This window comes from Triturus cristatus, chromosome 7 (assembly GCF_964204655.1).
Source record: "Triturus cristatus chromosome 7, aTriCri1.1, whole genome shotgun sequence".
Classification (NCBI taxonomy): domain Eukaryota; kingdom Metazoa; phylum Chordata; class Amphibia; order Caudata; family Salamandridae; genus Triturus; species Triturus cristatus.
In genome coordinates this window covers 1,503,430,943-1,503,448,547 of record NC_140590.1, presented here as the reverse complement: position 1 = coordinate 1,503,448,547, position 17,605 = coordinate 1,503,430,943, and positions in this window count along the sequence as shown.

The following is a 17,605-nucleotide window of genomic DNA, read 5'->3' as shown; positions in this document are numbered from 1 at the left end:
CACCACACGGTGCCTGTCACCTTGTGCATGACAATGCCCAACGTGCATTCCCAGCATTGTGGCGGGCAATGCTGTGAGCACCGCCCACCACAATCCTGGGAATGGAGGATGCCACCGCCACAGTGGCGGTGGCATCCTAATTGCAGGTGCGGGACCGCCGCACCACTGCCGGCTGGTCCCAGCACCGCTATGGTGACGGGCGGACTTCCTAATAGGCCCCAATATTTCTGTGTCATGATGTTAAAAACTTGATGTTTGTGCAACTCAACATTTTTAACCCGATATTTTGTTCACATACTGATTTTGACGCAGATGTACAAAACTATGTAAGCCTGGGGATGAGCCAAAACCTTACACCTCTTCAGGGGAGACGCAATGGGGAGAAATACCTTTATTTCTCCTTGTTTTTTTCCTATTTCCATGTGTGCTACATTCTGCAGCACACAAAGTGCCGGATGACAAGCTTAAAGGTGCGGCCGCAGGTCCGCCCTGCCGCCACACACCCAAACCCGTGGTCGGGCCACCAGCCAGATTCCGAGTTAAATTTGTGTCTATTGGTGTTTTTTGGCATTCCCATGGTGGTGCCTTTAAAAATAGGCACTGCAATGGGTACGCCAAAAACAGTTCCTACATGGCATGTACTTGAAAGTCCATGTTGTGCAGGAACTGGTGCGCATGCATACAGGGGTGCACATGTTGTGTCCCCCTTTGAGCATACACATGGTGTGCGGCACAAGGAGCCCTAAGGACCCCCTTTCTTTCCTCTGTGCCAAGGTTTTCATGGAGAAGGAACTTCCATGAAAACTCTAGTGTAGAGGAAACTTGTGATATGCGTCTCGGGACCACGGCGGTCCTGCCAAGTATATTGCATCATCTAGACGATGCGCCCCCTCCAGAGAACAATGGCGTTATCTGTCCCATGGCAGTCCCATCGCCCGTGTCGCAATTGGGCAGTCGGGAGACGGCCACTGCTCCACCACCATGAGTCTGGTGATTCTCGGACCGCTGGACTTGTAATCAGGCCCACAGAAAGAAGAAAAAGGTTCAAAGGATTGTTTTTGTGCAGAAAGGTGGCCCTTCCTGCACAAAAATAATCCTGCCAACGACACAGGGACCCCTTGCACCTTGGTGCCAAGGTGCCTGCATTGACACTAGGCTGCCAAAATGGCAACAGCACAGGGGGAAAGGACAAGAATGCAACATATTGGATAAAAACTGTGCATTCCTGACCTTTCACTTTGACATACAGCAGCGCAGCAAGGTGACTTGCTGCCCTGCTCTATGCCAAAACACCATAAATGAGGCCTTAAGGGGCATATTTATGAGAGGCTTGCATCACGTTTGCACCACACAAAGCAAGCCTCTAAGTAAGATTTATGAAGCCATGCAAATCCACATTGTAAGGCAACACAGCGCAAATCGCTGCATCGCCTTACTCTGCACAAGGGAAGCACTTCATGGGTAATGCAGTGGGTGTTCCCTTGCAAATATCATGGTTTTTGACGCATTCCCAGATCTACCAAACCTGGTAAACCTGTGAATGCACCAAAAAGATACGCCTTCCCAGGTGAGTCGTAAGGAGGAGAAATATAAATATTTTTCCTAGTTTTTTCCTCTTTCTATGTGTACTGCATGCAGCACGCCTCGAAACTGGAAAACGTCTCTATGGGTTGTTTTTTGCAGGAAGGTGCCCCTTCCTACACAAAACCAATCCTGCCTACAAAACAGGCACAGTTACACTATGGCTCAAGGGCGCCTGCATTGGTGCTAGGCTGCCGAAAGGGCACCAGCACAGGAGGAAAGGACAGCAATGCACCTTCTTGCTTAAACACAGTGCACTCCTAATCTTTCCCAGTGACGGAGGACAGAGTAGCAGGGTGACCCGCCGTGACCCGCCGTGCTGCCCCGCGCCACTATTCCCATAAATATACCCCCAGCTCCGCAGCTCTGTTCCCGACCTCGGTTATAAATACAAATATATATTACGCATGTTCGGTCCTCTCACAGCTGGCACCTGCTAGACCAGCTTCACGGTTTCCACACAAAGCCAAAGAAGGAATTGGCATAAAGACAGGATGGTTTTCTCAGCCAAGGAGCTAGTCCCTCTCGGCCAAGCCGAGGCACGCAGCCAGCTGACGATCCCAATGTCGTGGCACGTGCACCAGTACTCTTTGTACCAATTGCGGGTTTTTTTTCTAAAGAAAACATATGTTAGATAGAGCAAATGAACAACTTTTTATGTGGAATACCAGACATACTAAAACATAATGTGAAATAAAAAAAACTATTCACCAAATTATTCGTTGATGCACTCAAGCTGCACCCTAGACTTGAATAATTTTAAGGAGACCGAGAAAAATATTTCGCAATAAATCATGTTCATCCGCAGAATCTGACAGTGAGCTACGAGATATGATGGTACAGCAGCTTCCAGCTGCATCTCTTTGCCAAAGTAGTACAATAATGTTCCGTCTCTTTGTTAACATCGATTAACATTCAGCAAGCATTCCAAGCCGAGCGGCATTTGCGATTTTAGGTTGAGTTCTAGTGGGCCGCGATTGCGCATCATTAAAGAGCCAGGAACAATGTCTGCGAGGAGTGGATTCGTTCCCTCCGAGCCCGGAGTCTGCAGCTGCCAGACCTCTCTTCCAGACGCAGAGCAACTCGTTAAGTGTGTACATGTTTACATTGCCTGCATTTTGATCACAATGAGCATCCTGGCCAGAGGAGGGCGTCCCCGACCAATCTGCCGAATGTTTCACGGTTCAGCCAGCTGGAAACTCATTAAGGCAGCAGCCAGCACCCAACAAGGCTAGGGTCCGTTTAGGGTCATCTAAAAAGTACATAATCGCACCGCTAACATTGTAAAAAGCGTCTCGAAAGTCTATAGGCCAACATTCTTCCATAAAATCGAATAAAGTCTGAATCTCAGTGCGTGCTTTACAGTTCAGGAGCCCTTAAATCGCCATAAATCTGTTCTGAGGGCCACATTTAGGCCATGGTGGGTAGACAGCAGCCCTCCAGTTCAGTGAGGGACACCAAATCTGTTTCAGAGGAAAGTGGGCCATTTTTCATATTAATATATTTATTGAGACTCACTTGATCCTCTGATGGATCTTGTTTTGTGGAAATGAAGGGTTGGATAGAAGGGACCCAATATCCAGATATCCAGTGAGGATCAGAAATTCAATATCCGATTCACAGGCTAATAATTAAGTACATGAATCTGACTTTCAAAACCAGACTTTACAAGTAAAGGATTGTGTCTGCAAGTCTGAACCGCCTGAAGAAGTTTAGCCGAACCAAAACCAGGCAAGCCAATAATTCTGCTAGGGCTATACAAGACAATAACATTAGTACTTGATGATCGTAGATTCCTCTATCTGGTCTCTCCTTGGCATTAATAAATACATTCAGAATGCACAATCAAACTTAAAAGGAAAGGGCATTGTTAGATCTGGCACATTGGCGTGGGTTTCCCTTCCATTTTTCGCTGTTGCCTCATATGTTTTTGCTGGTGTTAGTTGCTCAGGGCACTGTGTTACTGCTGTCCAGTGCCACTGTGCAAGTGCTCACTATTGTAAATTGATGTAGGATTTGGGATTCCACCATTGGTTAGTTTGGTTTACTTGTCAGATCCTAGTACAGTGCACCAGGAGTGCCCAGGGCTTGTAATCCAAATGCTGCTGGTGGGCTTGCAGCACTGGTTGTGCCACCCACAGAAGCAGCCTGTAAAATGTGTCTAAGGTCTGCCATTGCAGAGCCTGCAGGCAGTCTGGTACTGTCATGCTGACTGGGCAAGTGCACCCACTTGCCAGTCTCTAAACCTTCCCTTTTCTTCATATCAGACACCCCTATGGTAGGCCCAAGGGCAGGGTGCATTGTAAGGATAAGGTAGGACATGCCCTGGTGTGTGTGGCATATTCTAATAGTGAATTACAGCCATTTTCGTTTTTCACTATTGCAAGGCTACCTGTTCTCCATAGGTCAGAATGGGCAGTTTGGTTATTACATCTTATAATCCTAACTGACTCAGGGAACATGGTAGAAATTCGAATTTAGTATGCCTGAACTCAGAATGATAAAATACATCTTTTAGTGAAGTTGGTTTTAACATTCTGGTGCCGATTACGATCTGGCAAAAACCGGGTACGAACCGTTGGACGGAGCATATTCCCCGTCCGACGCGTACCCGGTCGTGTAAATATACAAACATGGAATTACGATTCGGACGGAAACACCTTTTCCGTACGAATCGTACAAAACACCGACCGACTAAAATCAACGTACAAATGCGATCCGGGAAAGCGCCGACCTGACGTCGGGACGCACGCAGCCTGCCATTCACGAACCAGGAATTACGATTCGCACCGACGTCATCCCGCACGGTGAATATTTTCCGGCTGCCAAAAACTGCTGGGAAATCAGGACGACGCGAACAAGGAGTACCAGTACGCGACGGACAGACAGGACGACGCGAAAAAGGAGTACCAGTACGCGACGGACAGACATGGACCCGAACCTACGTGTCATCCCGGCCCTCATAGCAGTCGACCTCCTCTACAGGTTACGACGCAGACGCCGCAGAAGGTCAGACCAACTAGGGGAGGGGGGAAAGGGGGGGAAAGGGGGGGGGCAGGAGCAGGGGCAGGCCACAAAACCCCCACCATAGTCACACAGCACACATGCCCTGGACATACCTGACTCCCAGGCCCTGGTCACTATGAGGGGGTGGGGCCTTGTCCAGCCAAGCCAGCGACTGCCACAACGGAAGTCCTTGACGACGCGAACCTGCAACACAACCAGACAGGTACGTCCCGTACCCACGCCTTAAGAGCATGGGTACGAGTCGTACCACGCCCACACCTACGTCACCCCAACAATGGCGGGACGGCTCGTACCCACGTGGCAAAGGCCTGCGGACGGCCCGCACAAGCATCACATAGCGTGGGAACGGATATGTACGGACCGTACCCCCACCCCGTATGCATGGAGCGGACCCCCAACCCCAACAGTGCAAGTACGACACGTACCCCCACCCGCGGACGTATGGAGCGTACCCCCCACCCCAACATTGTAAGTACGACACGTACCCTCACCCGCGGACGCATGGAGCGTACCCCCACCCCAAAAGTGTAAGTACAACACGTACCTTCACCTCGAATGCATGGAGCCTACCCCCCACCCCAACAGTGTAAGTACGACCCGTGGCCTCACCCGCGGACAAATGGAGCGTACCCCCACCCCAACAGTGTAAGTACGACACGTACCCTCACCTCGAATGCATGGAGCATACCCCCCACCCCAACAGTGTAAGTACGACCCGTGGCCTCACCCGCGGACGAATGGAGCGTACCCCCACCCCAACAGTGTAAGTACGACACGTACCCTCACCTCGAATGCATGGAGCGTACCCCCCACCCCAACAGTGTTAGTACGACCAGTGGCCTCACCCACGGACGAATGGAGCGTACCCCCACCCCAACAGTGTAAGTACGACACGTACCCTCACCTCGAATGCATGGAGCGTACCCCCCACCCCAACAGTGTAAGTAAGACCCGTACCCTCACCCGCGGACGAATGGAGCGTACCCCCACCCCAACAGTGTAAGTACGACACGTACCCTCACCTCGAATGCATGGAGCGTACCCCCCACCCCAACAGTGTTAGTACGACCCGTGGCCTCACCCGCGGACGAATGGAGCGTACCCCCACCCCAACAGTGTAAGTACGACACATACCCCCACCTCGAAGGCATGGAGCGTACCCACATCCGTGTATGTAATGAGCGTACATATCTTGAAATGGGAGAGGTGTGTGCAGAGTCCTCCCAGCAGTGCCCAGAGACAGGAGGGGTGTGTGCAGAGTCCTCCCAGCAGTGCCCTGAGACAGGAGGGGTGGGTGCAGAGTCCTCCCAGCAGTGCCCAGACATGAGAGGGGTGGGTGCAGAGTCCTCCCAGCAGTGCCCTGAGACAGGAGGGGTGGGTTCCTATCACTCCCAGCAGTGCCCAGAGACAGGAGGGGTGTGTGCAGAGTCCTCCCAGCAGTGCCCTGAGACAGGAGGGGTGTGTGCAGAGTCCTCCCAGCAGTGCCCAGACATGAGAGGGGTGGGTGCAGAGTCCTCCCAGCAGTGCCCTGAGACAGGAGGGGTGGGTTCCTATCACTCCCAGCAGTGCCCAGAGACAGGAGGGGTGTGTGCAGAGTCCTCCCAGCAGTGCCCTGAGACAGGAGGGGTGTGTGCAGAGTCCTCCCAGCAGTGCCCAGACATGAGAGGGGTGGGTGCAGAGTCCTCCCAGCAGTGCCCTGAGACAGGAGGGGTGTGTGCAGAGTCCTCCCAGCAGTGCCCTGAGACAGGAGGGGTGGGTGCCTATCACTCCCAGCAGTGCCCTGAGACAGGAGGGGTGGGTGCAGAGTCCTCCCAGCAGTGCCCAGAGACAGGAGGGGTGGGTGCAGATTCCTCCCAGCAGTGCCCTGAGACAGGAGGGGTGGGTTCCTATCACTCCCAGCAGTGCCCAGAGACAGGAGGGGTGTGTGCAGAGTCCTCCCAGCAGTGCCCTGAGACAGGAGGGGTGTGTGCAGAGTCCTCCCAGCAGTGCCCAGACATGAGAGGGGTGGGTGCAGAGTCCTCCCAGCAGTGCCCTGAGACAGGAGGGGTGTGTGCAGAGTCCTCCCAGCAGTGCCCTGAGACAGGAGGGGTGGGTGCCTATCACTCCCAGCAGTGCCCTGAGACAGGAGGGGTGGGTGCAGAGTCCTCCCAGCAGTGCCCTGAGACAGGAGGGGTGGGTGCCTATCACTCCCAGCAGTGCCCTGAGACAGGAGGGGTGGGTGCAGAGTCCTCCCAGCAGTGCCCTGAGACAGGAGGGGTGGGTGCAGAGTCCTCCCAGCAGTGCTCTGAGACAGGAGGGGTGGGTGCAGAGTCCTCCCAGCAGTGCCCTGAGACAGGAGGGGTGGGTGCCCATCACTCCCAGCAGTGCCCATGGAACGCAAAGGGTGGAGTAGCCACAGATACCATGCCCACAAATGTCAGTCAGGTGCACAAAGACCCTGCAGTACATGTACCACATGTGTGCGAGGCTGGGAGTATACGCATGCATAGGGCCAAAACGAAAACATGTCCACATGAAGTCATGTCAATAGTCCACATACACAAGTACAATGACTACCAAGGATGCCACGAATGATGCAGGTGGAGAATGGCTCAGCATGCATGTGCAAAGGTGAAGGACTACGTCACACACCCAGCTAATGTACACACAGCTCTGCGCTAAAGTCAGGAGACACCCTGCAGGGAAGAAGTCAGGGTACACAGAGGAAGGAATACACCTTGGGACAATTGCAACATGCAGCAACTGATTCCATGAATGGAGAAAGGTAGCTAACACCGTGTGATGGCACACAGATCCCAGGGTCCCCCCTATGACCAGCACACTACTACATTTCCCACACACCCAACACATGACCTACACCCACAACCATGTAGCAGCCCCACCAACAGCAATGCCAGCAAAGCAGGAGTGTTCCAAGGGCAAAAAATAAATAGCTTTATTCAGCATGAGCAAAAAACTAGTATGAAGTAAGTCCAATAATTACAAAGCCCATAGGGCAGTCCAGGAGTCACAGCTGGATGGGGGACACAGTGGGATGCGTGTCCCCTAGTTTGCCTGCACAGTTACAAGCCGTTGTCTTCCACAGGGGTGAGGGCATCATGTTGGGGGGAAGGAACAGGCACCGCAGGGACAGGAGGGCAAAGGGTAGGCGACGTGGGTGCAGGGATGGAGGACTCCACCACAGGGGGTGGGGCAGGGCCAAAGGTGGATTCTAGGAGCGCGCTGCACACCTCGGCAAGGTCCTCCAGGGACTCCCCTGCACCCGAAGGAACCACAGGCCCCAAGGAGGGGGGGGGTCAGAGGGATGGGTCGCAGCGCCACTGGGGGAGGGTGTGGACAGGGGGGGGACTCAAGCACCCTGACCGTGGACTTCCTTGACCGCTTGCGGGGTGGTGTCACTGTGGGGCTCAGGGACAGAGCGGCCATGAAGGAGTCTTTGGGGGAGATCTGGCCAGGAAAGCTGAGGGGAGGTGATTTGAAGGGAGTGGATTGGGTGGAATGCGGACTCCCACTCTGGCTGCGTGTCACACGTTTGCCCCCCGACCCAGTGGGTGTGCCTACTTCACCCTGTGTGTGCGTGTCAGGAGGTGTGCGGCGGACCTTCCCTGCTGGTGTGGTGCCTGTGTGTGTTGTGGTGGGTGCATGCTTACGTCTGGGTGTATGTGGGACAGGCATGGGAGTGGGAAGTGTGGAAGGGGCAGGGGTAGGGGGTGGGACGTAGCGCTGCAGGAGACCCACTGCTGCAGTCAGTGTGGAGTCTATGGACCTCAGCAAGTTGCGTTGGTCAGCCTGCGATGAATGAATGCCCTCCAAGTATGCCTCCATGTTGTTGAGGACCTGACTGTGGGCATGGAGGACATTAAGGATCGCAGTCTGACCAATCTGCAACTGCCGCTGGATGTCCACAGACTCAGCATTGGCGGCAGCAGTGGAGACAGGGGCAGGGGGTGCGGTGCCTGGCAGGAAGGAGACATGTGGTGACCGGCCACGTCGGGAAGGGACACGAGCACGTGGGAGGCGGCTGATGCCAATGGAGGGGGCGGTGCCAGATGTAGGGCTGCTGTCAGATGGTGGTGCAGCCACCGCCCACTCGGAGAGATCATCCTCGGACCCGTCAGCTTCATACTCTGTTGTGCCAGTCGACAGGTCCCCGGGTTCACTCTCCTCCGCCTCAGTCCCACTCGAAGTGCCAGCCCCGATGTCACCGCTGGCACTGGTGCTCGGTCCCTCCGCGCCGTCTGTGTCCATGTCTCCCTCCGTGTCCCCCGACGATGCTGTGGGCAGGGTGAAGAGACAGAAATTAATCATACACCTGTATACATATGTCACATGAGTCAAATCTACTTAGGTTACAGTGCATAGCCTGAAACAAAGGAAGAGTTACAACTACAAAACAAGGTACATATGTCGGCCCTGCAAGACACAGTTGTGTGACCCACCATGCCATGGAAAAACTATGGAGAGCATGACACAATAGCAAATGAGATGACATGGAATTTTGACTGAGGAGCAAGGCCCTGGGGACAATACAGCACTGCATCTGCACCACACAGCGTGGCAGGAAATTGGGATGAGCAGGGACCATATCCAGGAACTAGAGGCACATGCAGCATAGTTAATACTGATAACATGCCCACCCTGACTGGCACACTGCACCTTGAGTGTATGTCCAGACAAACATCACACACTGGCCAGTCCTAGCAAGGAGATTACAGGTCTTGACATGAAGGACATGCCCGCACCACCCACCCCCTACATGAGACAAATCTGTGGAGACACAGGAAGCACCTACATCTCTTAGTCTGGGTGAAATACACATGGGATGCAATAATTCAAGATTGCACACCAAATACCCAAGGTGCGCCTGTCCAAATAATCATGTACAAATGGGCATCATCAGATGAATTCAACAAGACACACAGGCAATGGCCACCGTGAGTATGTACTTTGAAAATCAGGTCAGGCTGGACAGTGGACACTTGTAATACATCTCACGTCAAGAAACATGGTGCCAGGGGACAATGGCACAGAGCACAACCTATGCTGTAGACACAGAGATTGTCGACATTCTCGGATTACACACATGATACCTAGGAAAATATGCCCCTGGGGACAGTAGTGGCCACACAACTCCATGCTCCTGAATGGGAATGACTGCAACACACGCTAACATCCCTGCACTATGCGTAACGCACACTCATGCACATCATGTCACAGGCCACCACATGGGACATGCCTGCTGGAAGGCCTGGCACTCGAGAGATCAACTCCCATGTCTGGACTCAGCATTAGTGCCAACTGACATGGAACCCACAAGTCCAGAACTGGACAGGGCACAGGCAAGGTCACAAAACCTGTTACACACCACCCCCACACATGATGCTGCAGGCATTGTACACTTGTAGAAGGTGTCAGGCTACATAACCTTGTGATGGAGTGACTACACACAGACCAGGGAACACATTGCAAGGCGGGGAAGGGAGGCAGGAGAGCACTGCAATACTGTGGGGAACAGGATCTGCACAGCACCATAAACCCTGGAAGTGTATCCATGGAACAGTGCACTTACAAATGCTGGTGAAACACAACAAACACACACATGTACCTACCCCCTTCCGGCTGCTGCATGTCCTGTAGACGCCTGTCCAAGTCTGGAAAGACCACCGCCAGCACACGTTTCTGGATGTGGGAGAGACGGCGGCGCCCGCGGTTCTTGTGGCTCTCAGGTGAGTCCCCCAGCAGGACCCGTGCGATCCTCCGCGTCCAGCACCGGATATCCTGCCAGCGTTTCCTCACCTGGGACAGGTGCCGCCTCCGACCATCCGCACTCCTCACGGCGCTGACGGCGTCCAGCCATATCTGCTCCTTGGCAGAGGCGTCTACCTGTGAGGATGAACAAGTGACACTACATCAATACACCTTGCACATGTCACAGGGACACAGATTAGAACACATTTGCTATTTACAACAAGGCATAGTGTGCATCCAACGCATTGCACCTTTGTCATAGGGACATGATCCTCTGGGGGAAGGCCAAAAGCAGTACGTGCCATTGAAAGGACACAGGTGGAATGAGGGCAACTACACAATCAATGATCCAGGCTCACACTGTGCATCACACCCACCCCTCCTGTCTCAGGGCACTGCTGGGAGGACTCTGCACCCACCCCTGCTGTCTCAGGGCACTGCTGGGAGGACTCTGCACACTCCCCTCCTGTCTCAGGACACTGCTGGGAGTGATAGGCACCCACCCCTCCTGTCTCAGGGCACTGCTGGGAGGACTCTGCACACACCCCTCCTGTCTCAGGGCACTGCTGGGAGTGATAGGCACCAACCCCTCCTGTCTCAGGGCACTGCTGGGAGGACTCTGCACCCACCCCTCCTGTCTCAGGGCACTGCTGGGAGGACTCTGCACACACCCCTCCTGTCTCAGGGCACTGCTGGGAGTGATAGGCACCCACCCCTCCTGTCTCAGGGCACTGCTGGGAGGACTCTGCACATACCCCTCCTGTCTCAGGGCACTGCTGGGAGGACTCTGCACCCACCCCTCCTGTCTCAGGGCACTGCTGGGAGTGATAGGCACCCACCCCTCCTGTCTCAGGGCACTGCTGGGAGGACTCTGCACCCACCCCTCCTGTCTCAGGGCACTGCTGGGAGGACTCTGCACACACCCCTCCTGTCTCAGGGCACTGCTGGGAGTGATAGGCACCCACCCCTCCTGTCTCAGGCCACTGCTGGGAGGACTCTGCACACACCCCTCCTGTCTCAGGGCACTGCTGGGAGTGATAGGCACCCACCCCTCCTATCTCATGGCACTGCTGGGAGGACTCTGCACACACCCCTCCTGTCTCAGGGCACTGATGGGAGTGATAGGCACCCACCCCTCCTGTCTCAGGGCACTGCTGGGAGGACTCTGCACCCACCCCTCCTGTCTCAGGGCACTGCTGGGAGGACTCTGCACACACCCCTCCTGTCTCAGGGCACTGCTGGGAGGACTCTGCACCCACCCCTCCTGTCTCAGGGCACTGCTGGGAGTGATAGGCACCCACCCCTCCTGTCTCAGGGCACTGCTGGGAGGACTCTGCACCCACCCCTCCTGTCTCAGGGCACTGCTGGGAGGACTCTGCACACACCCCTCCTGTCTCAGGGCACTGCTGGGAGGATTCTGCACACACCCCTCCTGTCTCAGGGCACTGCTGTGAGTGATAGGCACCCACCCCTCCTGTCTCAGGGCACTGCTGGGAGGACTCTGCACACACCCCTCCTGTCTCAGGACACTGCTGGGAGTGATAGGCACCCACCCCTCCTGTCTCAGGGCACTGCTGGGAGTGATAGGCACCCACCCCTCCTGTCTCAGGGCACTGCTGGGAGACATCAGGCATTCCCCCCCCTGGGACCCCCTACAGTACATAGCATGTGTGTCACACCTGGATACAATGGCAGAAGTCACAGTCACAAAAAAGGGACACAGTCTGTGCCAGTGGACACTGCACTCACCTGATAACCTGGTCGCCCATACAGCATGGGGTACCGTGGGAGGATCACTTCCACCAAAGCCATGTTCTCCTCCAGGGTGAATGGCTGTGACCTCTCCACAGCCCTTGACATGGTTCCAGGGAATCAGTAGCAGCAGCTGGGTCGTGGAATACAGAGATGTGCAGGCAAGTGCTCCCTCATGGGACCTGGCTGCCTTATATTTGCCTTGCTGGCCCATCTCATGCACAGGAGTACAGAGTGATTGGTCACTCACATTTGCATCCTATGTTTCCTCCAATCCCTTCAAACCTAGCAGTCTGTGGGTTCTCAATCGTTTTTTTTCTCCTGCATGATGTCAGCCCCACAAACACATTGCAACAAAGTAGATTCATTCCAACTGACTTCTGCTGTGCACCTTCCAGAACAAATTCAAAATTTAAACTTGGTCTCCATGACAACCAGCATGCATGTAGGCCTTAATACTTGTCCCTCATGTGTCCCCTATGTAATTTGGAGCTTCACACACAGGTACGGTGCGTTCCGGGGCCCTAGGGCACCCCAAATGCATTGCAACGGCCAGTACACACGTGCCTATGTTCACTATCACTATGGGTGTCCTCGCGTATGCGTACTCATAGTGGTACGGGCCGTACACACGCCTGTACGCTCACTATCACTACGTGTACGCATACGCGAGGACACCCATAGTGATAGGGAGCGTACAGGCGTGTGTACGGCCCGTACCACTACGAGTACGCATACGCGAGGACACCCATAGTGATAGGGAGCGTACAGGCGTGTGTACGGCCCGTACCACTACGAGTACGCATACGCGAGGACACCCATAGTGATAGGGAGCGTACAGGCGTGTGTAAGGCCCGTACCACTACGAGTACGTAACGCGAGGACACCCATAGTGATAGGGAGCGTACAGGCGTGTGTACGGCCCGTACCACTACGAGTACGCATACGCGAGGACACCCATAGTGATAGGGAGCGTACAGGCGTGCGTACAGCCCTACCACTATGGGTGTTCTTGCGTATGCGTACTCGTAGTGGTACGGACCGTTCACATGCCTGTACGCTCGCCATCACGATGGGTACACATACAGCAACACTCCCATAGTGATATGGGAACGTACACAGGCCCTCTTAGCAGCAGTACGGCGGTTTTCACACATCACAGTGGTGACAGGCGGCACACAGGTAGGAATAGGGCGGACATACTTGTCCATGGATGGACATACTTGTCCATGAATGGACATCAAGGCATCGTCTGTGCATTACTACATGTGTGGGGCACAGGTGTGACAGGCTGTGATGTGGAACATTACTCCTGAGTCGAGAAGGCACCAGATGTATGATGAGATGTGTACAAATGTACTGTATGACGGTGCAATGTGTGCCAGGCATGCCCTTGACTCCTTTGACATGTGTGCATGTCGTACTGCACACTTGGGATGAGCGTCACTGGCATGGCACGGACACCAACACACGGAAGTGTCCCCTGATGCCCGGTACAGGGGTTACCACACCTGACTTGTCACTACCCACGGTGCACAATGTGACTATGTCATGTATGTGTGGGGGCTTCCCATCAGGTTGATGTTGGAGCACCCTTAAAAGCTGCAGCTGTTGCAGCAACCAACATGTATCTGTGTGTAGATTGACATTGCACACTGTTCCGCACACCATGCCACATGTGGTATCGAATGTGAGGTGCACATGTATGCATGGGACACGGAGTAGCGTGACAAGGACATGTCTGCATCCTCACAATGAATGTGTGGTGAGTCATGACATGTGCACCTTCATGGCAAGGTGTGTGGGCTGTCCTAGTGTAATGTCATGTGACCTGTGGCTCTAGTGTTCCGCTGCCAGTCTCTGCAATCGGCATCCTACTTCTGCTGATGTGTGGGCGTATGTCACTCCTGTCTTGCGTCTGGCTGTGTTCACTTGCACTGGGACACAGCTATTCCCATGGCATGGCATGGGGAGGTTCTCAATCTCCGTGTGTAGATGGGTCTTGGTAGGAGTGTCACCTGGCAGCCATACGTGTCCAGGGCATGTAGCACATACCTGACTCCCTATGTAGCATATGTGTATTGACAGATTAACATGTGCTCAGTACATATGAATTGTTGTCGTAGTGCACTCACTCTTCCTTGTCACTTCCAAATTACTGCAGAGCGCCGCCTCTTGCCCGACCAATTCCGGACTTGGCTGCCATGCGGGAGAGTGACAGTATCCGGTGCTACCGCTTCCCCCAACCGTTGATTCTGGAGTTGACGGCGAGACTGGCACCACACCTGCAACCGCAGCACAGGTATCCTACGGCACTGACACCCCAGCTGAAGGTAATGGCTGCCCTACATTTTCTTGCCACGGGTACCTTTCAATATACCATAGCTCATGTTGGTGGCATGTCCCAGAGCATGTTCTGCCGTGTGCTGCATGATTTCTTAGAGGCCATGTTGATTCACCTGGATGACTTCATCAAGTTCCCAACCCCTGAACAGTTGACTGCGGTCAAGCGTGGATTCTATGCCCTGGGAGGGATGCCCCATGTCATTGGGTCCATAGATGGGACACATGTAGCTTTGGTACCACCACACGCACAGGAGGTAGCGTACCGCAATCGGAAGCACTACCACTCCATCAATGCCCTTGTGGTGTGTCTGTCCAACATGGTGATTTCACATGTCTGTGCTCGTTTTCCAGGATCAGCACACGATGCCTACATCATGAGGCGTAGCAGGATGCCTGAAATGATGATGCAGCTGCGCAACGAAAGAGCATGTGTTGTTGGTGGGTACAGTCTGTCTGTCCTGTATTTTGCATAGCCTACCAGCACGACCGCTTCACCAGTTCTAACGATGTCCATGTGCTTCCCATGTAGGGGACGCTGGCTATCCCAACATGCCATGGCTGATCACACCTCTCCGCAACCTCATCACACCGGCTCAGCTCCGCTACAACACCGCCCATGGCCAGACAAGGCGAGTGATAGAGAGGACGTTTGGCCTGCTGAAGAGCCGATTTCGGTGCCTCCACAAGACCGGTGGCGCGCTCCCATATGCCCCTGCGAAGGTCTGCAAAATCTTCATGGTCTGCTGCAAGCTGCACAACATGGCAGTTGAGAAAGCTGTGCCACTCATCCTGGATCAACATGACGAGGACCATCCACCCGTGGAGAACGAAGGGCTTGGCAATGGGGCTAGTGATGTGGAGGATGTGGAGCCGCAAGAGGACATCTGGACTCGGCTCATACGCGACTTCTTCGCTTAGTGGTGAGTACCAGTGTCTGATTGTGCACGCATTGGTCCCCGTGTGGCATGTGTTGTGATGTGTGTCTCCGCCTGCATGTATGGCACGTGAGTCAGAGGTGTGTGTGGGTGTGTCACTGGAGTGATGGTGGCGGTGATGATTGTATTTCCCCACTCATAATTGTGAACCAGCATGTTGTCATCCATACATGTGTCGAGTACATGCACATGCAAGTGGCTGTGCTTTTAGTGGCTGACTTCTTGTGTGTCTCTCATCCCCAGGTATTTGCGCATGCCGTCTGCTGGTTGCATTGTTGTGGCCCTGCTATTCCTCATGGACACGTCATCGTGTGCTGACTGAGCGTTACACGCACGGACAAGTTTGGAAGTCTCCTTAGGGTAAGGGATGCATCAGGGGTGTATTGGGTGTGGCAGTTGTTCACGATGTATGCACACTGCCCCTGTCGATGTTTGGTTCCTCTGCAGCCATGTAGCATCACCATGGGACACGACATGCAGCTGTGTACACCTGAATAGATGGTCTGACTGGTTGACAGTCATCAGTGATGGGATAGTGGATTGTGATGATGGCATCAATGTGTGTAACACTGCCCTCGGACACATACGGTTTGCATTGGCTTGACATGGTGTGGGACTACTACATCAGCGGATCAATGGTGTATGGCAGTCTCTCCGTGAGCAGCTGTGGGTGTTTAGCTGTTGGCCGACTTTTGTGTGCCAGTTCCATGGCTATCACGCATTTGTGCTGCAGAAGGGGGGTGCCAGTGTTGGACCCACATGTTACTCCACATGACGTGTTCATGTGTACTTCGAGTTGCCTCTGCAATCCAGAAACCATGACTAATAAAGGTGTCCCTATGCCTCCAAGGTGCCTCTTCTCAGTCAATGCTGGTGTGTTGCCACGGTGCATCCAGCATGTCTGGCATGGTTGTCCCTGATAGTGGCCATGTGTCTATGTGTCGAGTAGCAAGATGCAAGCTGTGTGTGTGGGCTGAGACTGTGTATTATGCATGATGTCCATGAGTGTGTGGGTATTGTGACATGTGCCATCCCCATGCATCCAACGTTGGCCAGGCCCCCATTCTCTGCATCCACCAGACTCACGCTTGCAGGACATGGTTCTGCCACCTGTCTACACATACCTGGGTGCCCCCCAGGACACTGGACGGGATCCCTGACCTCTGCGCATGACTGTTGCTGTACTCAATGTGTCTGTCAGCACGGTTGTGCGGCCACCCCCTCAGCTGGTTGGGCCCATCACGGGTGTGTATGGTGCTCCATGTCTGTCTTGCCTAATACACTGTGGCCCGTGTGTCCTGTGCCAGACTCAGGCCCCAGGGTGTGGATGGTTGAAGTCAAAAGAGAACTCAGGCATGTTTAGACTTTACTAGACACATGTAAGGTAATAATGCAACCAGCAGGCATCTTCTCTTCATGGTGTGAATTTTTATTTTTGTGGGGGGGGGGGGGGGTATGACGTGAGGGGCTTCCCGGGAGTTTGGAATCCAAAGTTCAGTAGGGGAGTTGGTGTCCTTGCCATTGGAAATCCTCAGAGTCCATGCCACAGTCTTTGTCCACATTGGTCAGACAGTGACCAGCAAGGCCATGTGGCAGAGAATGTCTCTTGATGCTGTGATGCTGTTGCTCCAGTGGGCCAGGTGCCAGGCCAGGTGTCCTGGGAGATGGTGATGTAGTGCCGACCCTCACAGTCCTTTCCGTGGACGACCCGACCTCCTGCGGGGACCCTCAGAAGCAGGCCGTGACGATGTTTGGGATGCTCCATCGGATGTTTCCTCCTCCTCCTGATCCCTCCCTGTGGGTGGTGATGTTCTACGCCTTCTGGCACAGGGAGGGTTGCCCATGTTGTCGGCCATCCAACGGAGTGTATCGTGAATCCCCTGGAACACCGTCACTTGCTCAGCCTGTCTGTCCTCCATCCTCCGTTGGTGTTGCAGTAGACAGGCATGTAGCTCCGCATGTTGCTGGGCCTGCTGGGTCTTGATCCCCTCGAGGACGGACACAACCTGGGCCATGCCCGTGGTGTCCTGCCGGTATGAGTCCAGGATGTTACGGACATGGGAATATACCGGATCCCCAGCCAACTGGTCAGGCTGGCGCCTCCGCCGTCCTCCACTCCCACCACCCCTGCCCACTTGCACCTGGCCTGCCCTTGTGGGCACATCGGGTCTCCGGGACCCCTGAGGGGCGGCATTGGTGTTGTCGCCTGCCACCTC